At 38.9% G+C, this 17810-nt stretch overlaps 1 protein-coding gene across 5 annotated transcripts in view; it reads right to left on the bottom strand.

Moving 5' to 3' along the window:
- Nucleotides 1-17810, bottom strand: part of rasal2 (RAS protein activator like 2) — a 415750-nt gene that overhangs the window by 367586 nt on the left and 30354 nt on the right. Inside the window, exon 1 of one of the 5 annotated variants that reach the window (XM_043699991.1) lies at nt 12246-12390. The exons of the other annotated variants lie outside the window; for them this stretch is intronic. The gene's annotated coding sequence lies outside the window, so the exon portion shown is untranslated. Of the gene's footprint in view, nt 1-12245; nt 12391-17810 lie in introns of those variants that run through there. 5 annotated transcript variants of the gene reach the window in all.

Here is a 17810-nt window from a genome sequence, read left to right as displayed (position 1 = left end):
GACAAGTTGGGAAGGATCTGTTTCTGTGCTGTACATATCTATGACTTGATAACAAATTATAAAATTTAGACATTATCTACATCATTAGATCGGCCCACATTCGAAATAAGTCTTTGCATTATGTTCAGACGCGAGCAAATAATTTGTAAAATTAACAGATGGTTCAATTCAACATTTGTTCGAAAAGTTTATGCTTCAGTGTATTGTATTCCGAATGCAACAATGCCAAAGTAAGACTGCCACTCCTTTAACATGCATAAATCTTTCCTTTTGTATTTTATTCACTCAGATCCCTATTGGTTATTTCTTCCATCTAATCTTTCCCTTTGCACAATTTCACAATACGTTAAATCTCCTTCCTCTTTAGTTCTGCTTCTCAGGCATTGATCTGAAACATGAATTCTATTTAATGCTTCACAGATGCTGCCTGATTTATTGAGCACTCCCAGTACCATTGCATCCCAAATATTATACTTCTGTTAATTAAAAAGTCTTGGGAGCTCAGCTCCATAATGAATAAACATGTTACACCCATTGCAACAGAAAGTTTATTAGGTTCTTGCGTATGTGTACAGTCAGAAATAAATCAGTCAGACCCATCAAAGGAAAGCCAGCAGTGGAAATAGAAACTGCAGCAAATGAAAAATAAATATTTCATAAACAAGCTCAGAAAATTAGCATATTTGAAAAAGACATGAATATCTAGCTCAGATCTCAAATTAATTCCATTCTCTGAAAGTTACATGTTCAGACTTCTTAAAAAAACTGAGTCATGCTGCTGAATGCGAGAAGATAGCACCAACAAATCCAAATGCTTATCAAAAGAAATGTTTTCATGTCTACCTGTTGCTGGTATAAGGATAGTCACTGATTAGGAAAAAAGTGAAGCAATGCACCCTAACTGAATTGACTGCGCGCTGTGACGAAAAATCCACTTATCAGCACCAAATGACACAGAACAAGTATTTTATGTTCAACAATATAATTAAGATCATGTACAGAAATGCCACTACTACATGCCTTTATGAAGAAAGGGGGCAATTCGCTTTGATGCAATACTACAGACTTCAGTCAGACGAGAAGTATTTTTTATTTATGGTTTCTGAAAAATCAAATACCTGCGATATAATGGCAAAAAAGTTGAAAATGCAACAGTGATTCCTTCTTGAATGAAACATCAAGGAATAGTTCAATGAATTTTGCAACTGCACCATATAGCCCACGAAGGTCCCGGATTCAATCCACATATACCAAATTGCTTCATCTGAGCATAAGCGTTGGAACAGTACATAAATGAATGAACCTGCAGAAAAAAAACTGGATAGAAAATCTACTCCTGATGAAGAAATAATGCACATTTCAGTTCAGGGCTGCTCTATGTAATGAGAAACTGCTTTATTTGGCAGTGCATGTTTAAATTCTTCTTGGACAGAAGCCAGTTTTTCAGCATTAGGTGCTATCAGCAGTTTATCAAAGCTCATTTCCTCATCCATTCAGTTTAAGCTGTTACAGATTAAACATTTACACAAACAACACAAGGGACAACACCGATTACTGCTTAGAAACAGCTACAAATATTTCAGTAGACAGCTCAGGAAGGACGTCTGTCCTGCCCTACTGAAAGTAGTAATTCCAGTGACAGGGCTTGGCTGAGGGCGAGCACATACAATTAGCTGAAGTCACAACATTTAAAAGGAAAAAACATATTCTGGACTGTCTGGTACGGTATTTTGCCATGTGCTTTACAATTTCCCAACAAATTCAAATATATTAAAATAGTTGGGCTAAAAGCATATCAGCATATTACTGAACTCCTGAGGCAATTAACTGTGCAATAAGACAGCTGTCCTCCACAAGTAGCCATCACAGAACAAATGTCAGCTGCTCAGAAGATGGCAATATCAATGGGGTAGCTTCTTCCAGTGTCAACAGAGTTGCACTTGTAAGGTTAAAACATGTTGATCTGGACTTATCTTCCATACATCAGTTAGTTCATTATCAAGACATATTTTCTCTTCACAATCTTGTCTTCTTGAATGCAGTAAACTGAAGCTGGGGGAATAATCTTAAAATTAGAGTTGGCAGGAAAGAAGCCTTTTTGCACACAAAAGTAACTGGAAAATAACACTATTACTCCAAAACACTACTCCAAAAGAGATGTCGAGACTGGAGGTTAATTGAAAATTTCAAAACTGAAATTAATAGATGTTTTATTCGGTCAGAGTATGAATCAATATGGAACCAAAGTAGCTAAACAAAGTCAAAGCAATGATCCAAAGAAATGGCAAAATAGCTTTGATGTGATTGAAGAATTCTGGGTAATCCAAGATGGAGGACGGGAAAGATTTCTGCCTGTAACAGGCTGCTCATTTTTTGAAGTATTTTAGGTGTTGGGGGTGATTTCCTCAAATTCTACAAGCAGCAATTACTGTTTTATATGCTGTTGCAATTGTTTTGGAACATTGACAAAAAAAGTCAAAATAACAACACTTTTAAAAGGGAGAAAGACAGACAAGGCAGCAGGCACTGTAAGGAAGAGAGAGAAAGAAACTCATACTGCTGGCACAGCAGTGAACCTGCGCAGTTACTGCCTTTGCTGTTTGAATTCATATATCAGTGGACATCAGAGTGTGTCTAGGAAAACTTAACAAACATCAAAATTGCTAGCTGATCTTGGAGGAACCTGTTTGGGAGGAGTCATAGCACAGAAACAGATAAATAAATAGTTTTAAGTATGGCCTTGCTGCAAATCTACAATACCGAATAGAGTGGGTTCTTTCTTGATTATATGTTTTTATTGATCTGTCGCTTGATTAAATGTTTAAAATATAAGCCATAAGTATTGTTAGCCTGGAGCAGTGTTTTGGACAGCAATAGGACGGTGCTATTTTCATGGTCTGTAGATTGGAAGGAGTAAACGGCCTTTTAGTAGAGTATCTGCTCTTCTTATCGGATGTGGGAGTTTCAGAAGAGTTTAAGGGTTACTGAGGATTATACCTGTAATACATATCAGATCAAATGGATCGGTTGGAGTGACAGTTAGGGGCAAAGAGGAATTTACTCGAGCTAGGGGGTTGATGGCAGTTATAAGAAGGGGGAAAAGCTGTAGGTATTGTCAGGTAGATGGGTTAACTCCAAGAAAAATAGGAGAGGTAGGCAGGTACAAGGGTCTTCTGTGGTTATCCCCATTTCAAACAAGCATGCGGTTTTGGAAAATGTAGGGGTGATGGACTTTCAGGGGAATGTAGCATGAACAGCCAAGTTTCTGGTACTAAGACTGGCTCTCATGTAATGAGGGATACATTGGTTTCTTCGGGATCAATCGTGTTAGGGGACTCTCTAGTCAGGGGTATGGACAGACGTTTCTGCGCCAGCAGCGAAAAATCAGAATGGTGTGTTGCTTCCCTGGTGCCAGGATCACCTTACAGAAAGTGCAGAATATTCTCAAAGGGGAGAAGGTCCAACAGAAAATCATTGTACAGATTCGTACCAACGATATAGGAAGTGAGAACGATGAGGTTCTGAAGAGAGAATATAGAAAGTTAGGCAGGATTAAAAAGGAGGTCCTCAAGGGTAGTAATATCTAGATTACTCCTAGTGTTACGAGCTAGTGAGGGTAGAAATAGGAGGATATAGTAAATTAATGCATGGCTGTGGAGAAGGATTCACATTTTTGGATCATTTGAATCTCTTCTGGGGTAGAAGTGACTTGGACAATAAGGGTGGATTGCATTGGAATTGGAAGGGGAGTAATATACTGGCAGGGAAATTTGCGAGAGCTGCTTGGGAGGATTTAAACTAGTAACGGTTGGGTGGGGGGTGGTTGGGTGGGGGGTGGTTGGTTGGGAAGGATCCAGGGAGATAAACTCGGCATGGTTAGAAACATGGGACTGGGATATCACAGCAATTACAGAAACATGGCTCAGGGATGGATAGGACTGACAGCTTAATGTTCCAGGATACAAATGCTATAGGAAGGAAGGAAAGAGAGGCAAGAGAGGAGGAGAAATGGCGTTTTTGATAAGGGTGTACTGAGGGAGGCATATTCCCGGTAATACATCCAAGCAAGTTATTTGGGGGGAACTGAGAAATAAGGAAGGGGTGATCATCTTATTGGGATATTATAGACCCCCTAATAGTCAGCTGGAAATTGAGAAACAAATTTGTGAGGAGATTCCATTTATCTGTAAGAATAACAGAATGGTTACGGTTAGGGATTTTAACTTTCCAAACATAGACTAGGACTGCCATAGTGTTAAGGGTTTAGATGGAGAGGAATTTGTTAAGTGTGTACAAGACAATTTTCTGATTCAGTATGTGGATGTACCTACAAGAGAAGGTGCAAAACTTGACTGACCTTTGGGAAATAAGGCAGGGCAGGTGACTGAGGTGTCAGTGGGGGAGCACTTTGTGGCCAGCGACCATAATTCTATTCGTTTTAAAATAGTGATGGAAAAGGATAGACCAGATCTAACAGTTGCGTTCTAAACTGGAGGAAAGCTAATTTTGACAGTATTAGGCAAGAACGTTCAAAAGCTGATTGGGTGCAGATATTCGCAGGTAAAGGGACAGCTAAAAAATGGGAAACCATCACAAATGAGATAACGAGAGTCCAGAGATAGTATATTCCTGTTAGGGCAAAGGGAAAGGCTGGTAGGTGTAGGGAATGTTGGATAACAAGAGAAATTGAGGGTTTGGTTAAGATATAGAAGGAAGCATATGTCAGGTACAGATAGGAGAGACTGAGTGAATCCTTACAAGAGTATAAAGGCAGTAGGAGTATATTTTAGAGGGAAATCAGGATGGCAAAAAGGGCACACGAGATAGCTTTGGCAAATAGAATTAAGGAGAATCCAAAGGGTTTTTACAAATACATTAAGGACAAAAGGGGAACAGGCGATCGAATAGGGTCGCTCAAAGATCTGCAAGGCAGCCTTTATGTGGAGCCACAGGAAGTGGGGAGATATTAAACAAGCGCTTTGCATCAGTGATTACGGTGAAGAAGGGCATGGAAGATACAGAATGTGGGGAAATAGATGGTGACATCTTGAAAAATGTCCATATTACAGAGGAGGAAGTGCTGGATGTCTTGAAATGCATAAAGGTGGATAAATCCCCAGGACCTGATCAGGTGTACCCTAGAACTCTGTGGGAAGCTAGGGAAGTAATTGCTGGGCCCCTTGCAGAGATATTTGTATCATCAATAGTCATAGGAGAGGTGCAAGGAGACTGGAGGTTTTCTAACACTGTACCACTATTTAAGAAAGGTGGTAAGGACAAGTCAGGGAACTATAGACCGGTGAACCTGACATCAATGATGGGCACGTTGTTGGAAGGAATCCTGAGGGACAGGCTTTACATGTATTTGGAAAGGCAAAGACTGATTCAGGATAGTCAACATGGCTTTGGGAGTGGGAAATCATGTCTCACAAACTTGATTAAGATTTTTGAAAATGTAACAAAGAGGATTGATGAGGGCAGAGCAGTGGATGTGAACTATATGGACTTCAGTAAGGCGTTCGACAAGGTTCCCCATGGGAGACTGGTGAGCAAGGTTAGATCTCATGGAATACAGGGAGAACTAGCCATTTGGATACAGAACTGGCTCGAAGGTAAAGGTCAGAGGGTGGTTGTGGAGTGTTGTTTTTCAGACTGGAGGCCCGTGAACAGTGAAATAAACCGACTGTGTGGTGCTGGAAAAGCACAGCAGGTCAGGGAGCATCCAAGGAGCAGGAAAATCGATGTTTCAGGCATAAGCCCTTCATCAGGAGTGAAGGGCTGATGCCCGAAATGTCAATTCTCCTGCTCCTCGGATGCTGCCTGACCTGCTGTGGTTTTCCAGCACCACACTCTCAACTCTGATCTCCAGCATCTGCAGTCCTCACTTTCTCCTTAAGCATGACTGAAAATCAATTAGATACAACTGATGCTTGCACAGATCAAAGGCTCATCAGCCCCTCAATCTGAAGGCAGCAATTCAAAACCATGATTAAATTTGGTGAAGATTAATCTTTTAAATTTGCTTTTCCAATAATTGTTACAAACATACAAATATATTAATCAGGATCTACATAAGATGGTTGGCCCCTCAAGACTGCTCCACTATTCAATAAAATAATAGCTAATGTGGCTCCAGGTTTCAAATTCCATAATTCCCAACTATGCCCAATAGTGTCTAATTCCCTTGCTTAACAAAAATTTCTCAACCTTTGCCTTAAACAATACCAATGACTTTGCTCTGACTTACGAGGTAGAGAGTTCAGAAGTCACCCAGCCTTTGACGTTTCTCTTGAGCTGTGTTCTAAAAGGGCAAGTCCTAATTTTAAAACAATGCCCCTGGTAAATGCTCTGGGTCCGCTATGACTGTTCTGTCCAACCTCGTCTGTCAAACCTTTCCTTCTTGGACAACTCACTCATTCCAAATACTGATCTCGTAAACTAAGAGTGCAATAAAACAAATGGAATAATTTAAATTGTCAGCATTCTGAAGGAAAAAATAACTACAGTGTTAAAAGCAGACCTGTTTAGTCTTGGGACGGCCAGTCAGTTATATTTCCAGCATGGAAGAAATCATGTTGGTTGGAGGTAAAAAAATCAAGTACTAACCATTCATATTGTTGGCCTTGTCTTCTATACCAATGGAAACAAATATCAGCTTCAAACCTAACATGTTTCAATGCAAGACTGTCTGAACTTAGATATAATCTTACCTGACATATGTTCTGGTATCCAATATATTCTGTTACATTTGATTATTTCAAGGAAGCTGTGATTTGCTTTCAATTCTGCTGAGGACAGGTGGTGATAGATATTATGGTAGAACTTAAGATATTTACTAAAGATAAAGGATGCAGTGCAAAGCATCACATTGCAACAAAACTCAATGCACAATGCAACCTCAAAGTTTGCTCTTTCCCAAGTGCCAGTCACACCAATGACATCTCCATATGAAGTGTCAAAGGGGAACATTATTACCCAAAATAAAACCTCACCACCTCAATCAGTGTAGAACTGCACTATTGTCACCATCCTGCTCACAGGATTTGCATAGCCTGAAACAACAAGACAGCAAAATGAAGTAAATTCTAGAAAATACAATTACCTATCTTTTCCAGGCAGAAAAACAAAAGCATAAATTCAAAACAAATTGCAAGAACAATTATACAACAACAATTCAGTATTAGAAACAAAAAAAAATTGGCAGAGAAATTATACCTCTGTTCTTTGGAGAGGACATTAAAACAAGATTCTTATGCCCACTCATGTGGATTAAGTTAACTATATTCAGAGATCGTATTCCTCACACACGATGCATTACTTTTTAAGTACATCCACTTTGGACATGGTCATGTCTCACTACAATATGTGTGAAACAATTTTGTTCGTATTGCTAGTGAAATTATGAACTAGTGGGGAGCACTCAATGCATCTGGAAATTTGATCGATAGGGTGAAGCTCAAGGTCAAGACAAAAATCTCCCACAAACTCCAATGTAGTGTAAATTGATGTACAGACCTTCAATTTCACAGCTATGTTCTACACTGCATTAAGGAAATGGCATTCCAGAAACAAGTCAATAATCTTAATTGGTACATAAGCAGGTGACTGCAAAAAATGACTGCAAAAAAAAATCAACTGACATAAATGTGCCATCATGCTGCAACCCACCATCTTGCAATTTGCTGAAAGCATTTGTCAATTTATGAAACAAGTCCAGAATCAATTCCCGCCTCAGGCAACTGTCTGTGTGGAGTCTGCACATTCTCCCCGTGTCTGCATGGGTTTCCTCCAGGTGCTCCGGCTTCTTCCCACACTCCAAAAATGTGCAGGTAAGGTGACTTGGCTATGCTAAATTGCCCGTAGTGGTCGGTGAAGAGGTAAATGTTGGGGAAATGGATCTGGGTGGGTTGCTCTTCGGAGGGTTGGAGTGGACTTGTTGGGCCGAAGGGCCTGATTCCACACTGTAAGTAATCTAGTAAATAATCTAAAACCCTCTCTGGATCTCTAAGGGTGGTACAAACAAGATTACACAAGCTCACAAGTTTCCTGCTGCTTCCACATTCTTTTTTGTCCTAACTTGAAATGACAACTCCCACAAGAATTAGCCCAAATCCCTCTGAACAACTACAGGAAAACCATCCTCACTGCATGCTTCAGGTAGTTGCTTATAGCATAATAATCTGACACAAAAAAGTTTTGCAGCACTGAACCCAACTCTTAACTTCTGTATTTTGTTACATTCCAGATTTTGTCTTATCACTGTCTAGTCAAATAACTCATCGACCAGAACAGCATGCTTCATCACCATTTTTAAAGTTTTGGTCATATTGTCTTCAGGAACTTTGACTATCAAAACACAAATAATACTTGAGTGTACCAGGCTTGAAAGCTCCCAATATTGGATATCTGCTTAGTTGCCCTGCTCTATATCTACTCCAGGGCACCAATACTCATTAAATTTGGGTACTAAACTGAACAGGACACTCCAAAGAAAAGGTCAATATAGATGTATCGCCTACATCTAGTATTCTTTCTTGTGAACTGCCTAATGCTAACAAGCCCCATTTACTTGTCCAGCAGTATCACCAAATTATTTGCGGACTTCGAATAATTAAACAATCTTTGTCTTCCTTTGTAATCTTTCATCATCCTTGTTAAAACAACACATCTGGAGTTTATTCATCTCAAAGAGACCCAACTACATAGTTTGCATCCCAGGGTTTTAAACCCAAGTAAGTGAGTAAGTGAGTAGTGGGCGGCATGGTGGTAAGCACTGCTGCCTCGCAGCGCCAGAGACCCGGGTTCAATTCCCACCTCAGTCGACTGACTGCGTTGAATTTGCACATTCTCCCTGTGTCTGTGTGGGTTTCCTCTGGGTGCTCCTGTTTCCTCCCACAGTCCAAAGATGTGCAGGTTAGGTGAATTGGCCATGCTAAATTGCCCGCAGTGTTAGCTGAAGGGGTAAATGTAGGGATATGGGTGGGTTGGGCTTCGGCAGGTCGGTGTGGACTTGTTGGACTGAAGGGCCTATTTCCACACTGTAAGTAATCTAAAAAAAATGCGCTGGGTGACTGAACCATGATTTTCTCAAGTTCAAATGATCAGAAACCATTCCTTTAAAATAGATAATGACACATATCACTCAATCACTTAAGAAATGTGAGGGGGACCCAGGCATTCATATACTATTTAGTCTAACATATTAACCAGAACTTATTAGGGTCTAAAGGATAAAGTTACTTGGCCACCATAAATAGTATTAGTTAATCAGGGAGAGACAGCATGTATTTGTAAAAAGGTAAGTTAAACCTGATGAAGATAATTGATTTTTTTAAGATATTAGAAATGGACAAGTGAATTCTATGAATGTTATTTAGATGGACTTACAGAAGAAATAGACAAGGATGATCTCAAGAATGAAGAGTTAGTCAAATGAAGAGCAGTTGAGGACTCAAGAGTCTGTACTCAGTAGATTTTAGAAGGATAAGGGGGAATCTGATTGAAACTTACAAAATAGTGGGAGGCCTGGATAGAATGGATATGGAGAATATGTTTCCACTAGTAGGACCCAAGGGCATAGCCTCAGAGTGAAAGGATGACCCTTTTGAGCTGAGATTAAGAGGAATTTCTTCATCCAGACAGTGGTGAATCTGTGGAATGCATTACCGCAGAAGGCTGTGGAGGCCAAGTCATTGAGTGTATTTAAGACAAAAATGGATTCTTGATTAGTAAGGGGATCAAAGGTTACAGGGTGAAGGCACGGTTTCAGAAATGTATCAGCAGTGATTGAATGATGGAGCAGACAGGATAGGTCGAATAGCCAAATTTTGCTCCTATCTCTTATGGTCTTATAATTGCAACATTTTTGTTATTTACTCATGGGATGTCAGCATCACTTGTTGGCCAGTATTTAATGCCTGTCCCTGGTTGCCTGACAACAGGGTGATGTACTGTCTTCTTGAACCACTGCAGTCCATGTGCACTAAGTAGAGCCTCAATGTTCTTAGGAAAGGAATTCCAGAATTCTGACCTAGCAATAGTGAAAGAGTAATGATATACTTCCAAGTCAGAATTGTGAGTGGCTTGGAAGGGAACTTGCAGGTGGTGGTGTTCTATATATCCACTGCCCTTGACCATCCAAATGGAAGTGGTTGTGGGTTTGGAAGGTGCTGTCTAAGGAGGTTTGCTCAATATCCACAGTGGATCTTGTACATAGTACACAGAGATGGTGCTGAATATCAGTAGTGGATGGAATGAACACTTGCAGATGTGGTCAAGTGAACTGCTTTGTCCTGGATGGTGTCAAGCTTCTTCAGTGTTCTTGGAGCTGCACTCATTCAGGCATGTGGTGAGTATGCCTTCAGACATCTTGTGCCTTATGGAAAGTGGGCAGGCTTTGGGAAGTCAAGAGGTGAGAGTTACACACTGTAGTATTCCTAACCTCTGACCTTCCCTTGCAAGCACTGTATTTATGGAATGAGTCCAGTTGTTTCTGGTCAATGATAATCTCAAGGATGTTGATAGTGGGGATTCAGTGATCGTAACATGTCGAGGAGCGGTGGTTAGATTGTCTCTTATTGATGATGGTCATCTCCTGGCATTTGTGTGGTGTTAATGTTACTTGCTACTTGTCACTTGTCAGCCCAAACCTGTGTATTGTCTACATATTGTTGCATTTGAACAGGGACGAAGGGACAATGCTCCAAAAGCTTGTGATTTCAAATAAACTTATCGGACAAAAACCTGGTGCCGTCTGACTTCGGATTTTGTTCACTCCAGTCTAATACCAGCACATCCATATTACTGGCACAGATAGACAAAGTAACAGTATGTAATCAATGGGATCCAATACAATCCATGTAACTGTCTCAACTACTTACTTCCGGGATGGTGAATCACGATATCATACAAGATCAATTTGTCTCAGACAAATGCAAGAATAAAGTTTAAAAAAAAATCTGAAACACTGGATTGTACATCTCAAGAATGAGAATACAACAGGGTTCAAAACTGCTATAGATCTACAAAGCTCTGATTACATCACACCTAGAGTACTTTCTCTTTTGAGAACCATACCTCACAGTAGTTATTTTGGAATGCAGTGTAAATTTACTCATAGTAGCTGGATTCCAAGGGTTAAATTAGAATGAGATATTACAGAAACTGACAATGAATTCCCTGAAATTTGGAAGTTTATGGGAGATTTTAATCAATGTTTTCAAGATATTAAGGGGAAAGAGATATATTTGGTGAAAAAAAAAATCCGCTAGTTGGGGAATCGAGAACGATGAAGACAGTGTAAAAGTTTGCAAAGGGCCTTTCAGGAATGGAAGAAGAAAACCTTGCGCACATTTGGAATTCTTTTCTGTTAATTGCAATTGATAAAGGGTCAGTTGATCCTTTTCAATCAGAGATTAATAGATTTCTGTTAAACAGGTATTGAAGAAAATGGTGTAAAGGTGTGTACATGAAGCGAGGTCACAGATCATTCACAATCTCACTGAATGGCTGAACAGGCACGACAAACCAAATAGTCTACTCTTGTTCCTATGTTCCTAACCACACTCAGTGACCAAGCATTGTTGTTTTGTAAAACAAGTGTTGGAGAAATTCATATAACTAGTTTCTCATTACACAGATTTAATTTAATTTCCATTAATAGGAACAGATTCTTAAATTTTATGTTTGATTATAGATGCCTTTTAAAGCAAATCAGTATCTTCCAAAGTATGTAGTGTTTGATGTAATAAGGAGCACCGATTAATTGTTCTGCACTCACATAAAAAATTTACCTGAGGATCACCCTTTGCTCGCCAACTGACAAGGAGGTGACTTAAAAATAGAGCAAATAAATGAGGGAATAATTACTTGGCTAAAAACTGTCAATAAAGTGAGGCTATATTTTTTGTTCTTGATTATTTTTGACAAATTGTGACCAGTTTTTAAATTTAATATTTATTAATTTGATAAGTATTAAAATCCACAAGTTGGAAAGCCAACTTAAACCAATCAGTTCAGAAATTGTACAAGCTAGGAATTACCAAGTTTATTCTTCTCAGCAAAATGTTCAGCCATGTCAAGAATTAAGAGCTGCATCAATATGAGTAAATGAAAGCTAGTTTCAGTGTAGGTCTTCAATTTTTCCTCTCAAATGAAGGCAATGAATTATGAACATTAAAGTTTCTGCCCAATGAACAAAAATTTTGACGAGTATGCTGTACTAAAAGACATAAATGCGACCTTACCTGAAGGCAGAAAAGTAAGTTTTACTATTCAAAGAAAACTGCTTTGAGCAATGAAGGGCCACAGCAAAAATGATGAACAGACATTAACAGCTGCTCCCTTTCCTCTTCATTTTCCATGCTTTGCACCATCTCTGGATGCGAATAGTTGCTTTCAGGCTTCTAAATATGGAACTGAAACTGTCTGGTATGTGGCGTCGTAGTATGACTTTCTGATGACTTTCTCTTGAATGACAGTACATAAGGGTCTGGACTTCACCAAGAATGTGTTTAACGAAGGACTGTTGAGACCATAAACAGCATGATGGGAACTGCAGGAACAAATCTAAGGTGCCAGTTCAGTGACAAGTGTTTTGCTGAAGCTTGAATTGAAGTCTCCCAGCTTTATCTAGTGGTAGGAAAACATGATGCTGAAGGAAAAAAATGTTATCTTTCACTGGGAGCATATAATGCAGACGGCATAACCACAGCAAGAGTAAATATTTGTGACCTGTGGTCTCCTAGTAACAGTGATTCAATACAGGAGTGTGTCTGAGTATTTCAGATGCCAATGTTAAATGCAGCATTTTGACATGAAATTGAAAATGGTTACACAAAGTAGAAGTACTCTCTCAACTGCAAACCAACTGAAAACAGGTGAGAGGGCAGTGACAGGACAGATGAATGGAGAATAAATCAAGACAATCAGAAATACTTGATAAATATCCCAAATCATTTTCAAATCTCATAAATTGTAAACTTTGAGCAGGTGTAAATTATCTACATTACTTTTGAGTAACCACAAACCACTTTTGAAAATCTTGCTCTCTGTTGAACACCCACAAGAACCACCTGACTGAACAGCTGTCTTGTCAACAAATTCTTCAAGTGACAACAGCATTTCTTGATTCTTAACTTAAGCTACTCAGCCTGTTTGACTATAATGAGCATCAACTGCCATGAGCTACACCAGTTGTCCTGCCCCAGACACAGACTTCTCAAATGCCATTACTCAGTTTAGTGGAAAATGCATCCAGCTCCTGTTGGCTCCTTTAGCCACCAATGCACCATTCTGAAAAGGCACAAGGTGACAGCCTGCAGAAGAAAAGTTAACACTAATGAATTAGATTAAATGCTGAATTTGCAGTGTCTCAGTGTAAATGGAAGAGAGTTATGTTTACACCAGATATGCAAATTTCATTTTCTTCTATCCATGCAAAAATTAACCTTCAAATATCAAAATGTGGTCAATTCTAAGAAGGCAAATTATTATTTAAAAAAAGATTTGTTTCCGCAAACTTTACTTCAGAACTCAGCTAAATTTGCAACATTTGTTACACACAATAGTGACAGAGCTGTTCACATCCTTTGGATGCTCCAACTTCAGCCTATCAAATGATGGAAGGGGATATGAAACTTACCCATGGAAACCAATCTAATACCTGGCCAAGATGACCAAAAAAACTCTTCATTATGTTACCTCTCATGGAATAAATGTGGACAAATAAAGCAAATGGTTCTTGGACAAAATGGCCCTTTGAAGTGGCACTGAAGGGCAACTGATATTCGAACAACCTGATGGCTGTGAACTCTAATTCTTCAAAAGATAGAAAGGGGACAGAAAACGAGCACAAAGTTACTGTACTTTTTGAGTAAGATCCCATCTTTGAAGACATGGAATGATTAAATATTCTTCTTATGTCTGACTACGTTTTGTAGAAATTTAAGCCAAGAAACAGAACGTTCTGGTCAAATTATACCTTGAAAATCAATTTTTTTATCCAGGTCCCAGCATCTCACATACTTTCCTTCAAATCACATTTCTCTATCCATCATCCTTTCCCTCTCCGGATCCATGAGAGAGTTTAAAGCAGGACAGAGAAAAGCTTTAAAATATAGAAGTACATATATGGCAGCAGAATATGTACTTTTAATGATACAACAAATGCATTTCGCTTGAAAGATATAAATAAACATAGAATCCCTAAAGTGTAGAAAGAGGCCATTCTGCCCATCGACTCTGCATCAACTCTCTGAAATGAAGGCCCTCACAGACAGTCATCCATGGCTGAAATTAAATTCAGGTCCCCGGCAAATTGAAGCAACAATGCTAACTACTGTGCCCACCATGCTGTCCTACATATATTTTGCATAAATGAAGTACCTTGATTTGCAAATCTATAAGTTTAAAACATTGATCTCATTTTGCAGATAATGTCCACCATTACTGAGACAACAACAATCAGAGGAATAAATGTGAAAACTTGCTGGAATTAGCTTAACTCTTGCCCCCATGATAGTCAACAATTCTACAGAGCTAGTATTTAATGTCATTGCACAATAAAATAGTATTTCCCAACTCTACCTGAAACTAAAAAATGAAAGCAGCTCAGGAACAGTGCTTCAGCACACCTGAACTGCAAAGGCTGATATAAAATCATCCCACAATTACCCAGATCCTAAAAACCATCACATACAAAGGTGTCATACCCCACTGACCACAATATTGAGCCTCTTGAGTTACTAAAAATAGGAGAACTTGTGCAGAAGATTTTAAACAAAAGGATGAACTTAGAAACAAACAGAGAAAGGTGGAGAAACTCAAGCTTGGCAGCATCTGTGGAGAGAGAAACAGAGTTAACATCTCCAGTCTGGTATAACGCTTCTTCAAAACTAATACAGGATATTTTTATTTTCTAAGTATTCGAGACATTTCAATGTTTATCTTGAGCTTTTTAAGAAAATACTGCAGTAGTAATTATTGTCGAATTTGAGTGTAAACATGCAATTTCATTTTATGCTTCTCTCAAATTGAGAAACAAAGAAAATATTGAGGATTTTTTAAAAATCAGAATTACAAAAATGAGACATTGCTTCTTGCACTTTCTCCTTTAGAAAATATTTCAAGTGTTTGTTTTGAAACATGTCCTCAGCATCGATCACAATTATTGCAACTCTTCAGTATAGGAGGATGAAATAGACGTAGCTACATCAATCACTAATAAGCGATTATGAATGGATTTTCCATATGGTGATGAATCAGTTCATCAGGTGCTGTACATGTTTCTGAATTCTTAAAAGGGCCATTGTGCTGTCCCATTCCACTTCATCTACTTTCAACGCAAACATTAATTGCAGCCACGCCAAGTTAATGAGTTAACAAGCAAAACAAAAGCAGTATTGAAATCTCTGCCTCAGCTGAGAGTCACACAGCTGAGAATGCATAACTCACCCAAACCATTTCCTGATACAATCACTAATAAACTGGAAGCAGTGATTCAGTGACCACAACATACTGATACACATTCAGCAGCTATTTGGTCCAGACACCTGGAACTTGCGTTTTAATTGTGACAGTTTCGAGAGAACTGGGATTCTGGAGTGCAAGCCTTGTGTTATACTGTCAGGACTTCTCTCATTTTCACATGCTGATTTTTCAGTATTTTCTGCTGTAACACCAATTTCCCAGAATTTGAATTGTTTCCTAATTACATTCAAAATTGTCTATTACTCTCTTCAGCTAGTTACAAGGACTGCGGCAAGTTCAGTGCTGGTTGACTTTTGCCAATTGTATCCCAATATCTTGGAGGAGAGGGCGAGCAATTACCTCTACTCTCTGGTGTCACTAACTGTCCCAAACAAAGTTAAAAATCACACAACACCAGGTTATAGTCCAACAGGTTTAATTGGAAGCACACTAGCTTTCGGAGCGACGATGAAGGTGATGAAGGAGCGTCGCTCCGAAAGCTAGTGTGCTTCCAATTAAACCTGTTGGACTATAACCTGGTGTTGTGTGATTTTTAACTTTGTTCACCCCAGTCCAACACCGGCATCTCCGAATCATGTCCCAAACAAAGTTATTAATTTATTCCAAGGATTGCAACAAGTGACAGGCATAACCCTAGTACCTGCACATCCAATTGGCCAAGTTAATGAAAAACAAAGAACAATTCAGTCCAACCACCAGAATTGATCCACAATCTGAACTGCAAAACAGTGTGTTTCTGATATATACACCTTTCAATTGAACTTTAGTTAGTTTTATTGGCGCCAGTGGAAATAACTTGTGCAATATAATGAATCACCCTCTTGACACTTAACTCAAGAGTTTGAATCATTTATGATTGCTCATCATATATCAAGGTACACAGAGCCCTAAACATTCTTGATAGTGTAGATGATAAAAGGATCCTCAAATTAGAAATGAGGCTAGAATTAAGAGGCACAGTTTAAAATTAAAGAGGTCTCCCATTTTAGACAGAGGTGAAAAGGAAAGTTTACTTCAACAATCATGAGTCTTTGGAATCCTACCTCCAGATAGTGGCATTGGCAGTTTCTTTTAATACTTTTAAGAGAAATGTAGATAGTTATATAACTCGGGAGTCAAAGTTGTAGACAAGACTGGAGTCAAGGCCACAAATCAGACATGATCTTTTCAAAAGGCAGAGCAGGCTGGAGAGACAATGTCTTACTCCTATTCCTCGTTCATATATTTGTATTACTTAGTGACCTTTACAACTCCCAACATTGGTCAACAGTGCAAGGGAGCAACAAATGATGCCTGAGACATTTGATATAAAAGACATATATATAAACAGTGAAATTAATAACTGGTAAAGGAGCACCAAAATCATTGTCATGTACCAATAGGACTCGTATACTATCTTATTGGAATAAAAAGATGAAATAATAATAAAGGCAAACCAACCAAGATGGAGATGACCAAGACCGAAGCAGACCATAAAACACAAGCATAGGAGAAAACAAATAGAATAGCCAAGTATCACCTTTCCCTCATTTCCTCAGCTCAGATTCAAATTTCAAGCTATTTTCCAAAAGGTCAGCCTGTCAAGTGACTCTGCATCTTCATAATCAGTGCATTTGAAATAATTTCATTCCTCAATGAATGAGAAACCACTGCACTGATGAAAACATGCAGTTTTACACTACTGATCTTGCTGGTAAAGACCCTTACAAAAGTTATGCTTTGTTGCATGAAGTGTAAGTGGATTTTTAACAGAGTACCAAGGTCATAATTACCACTGAATAGTTTGACTGGCCCTGAAAATCTAGTTTCAGATTTGTGAAATTACAGATTGTTTCATTATAGTTTTTTAATTTTAATATTTCAATTTCTACTTTATCCCCAACTATATTTTGATCATTTATTTCATTGTGTTTAGTATCTCACCCACCTCTTGTTGTTCCAAATGCGGACACCCTTGCTGATCTTTAAGGAGTCCTATTTTCTCCCGAGTTATTCTTTTGCCATTCAGGTACTTAGAATCATAGAGTCATAGAGATGTACAGCATGGAAACAGACCTTTCGGTCCAACTCGTCCATGCCGACCAGATATCCCAACCCAATCTAGTCCCACCTGCCAGCACACGGCCCATATCCCTCCAAACCCTTCCTATTTATACACCCATCCAGACGCCTTTTACATGTTGCAATTGTACTAGCCTCCACCATTTCCTCTAGCAGCTCATACACGTACCACTCTCTGTGTGAAAACATTGCCTCTAGGTACCTCTCCAGTTTAATAATATCTTTCCCACAGCAGGGTGATTAGAATTGTTCATGGTGAA

The sequence above is a fragment of the Chiloscyllium plagiosum genome, chromosome 11 (assembly GCF_004010195.1).
Source record: "Chiloscyllium plagiosum isolate BGI_BamShark_2017 chromosome 11, ASM401019v2, whole genome shotgun sequence".
NCBI classification, from domain to species: Eukaryota; Metazoa; Chordata; class Chondrichthyes; order Orectolobiformes; family Hemiscylliidae; genus Chiloscyllium; species Chiloscyllium plagiosum.
Note: the sequence above shows the minus strand (reverse complement) of the source record. Positions and strands in the feature narration are given on the sequence as shown.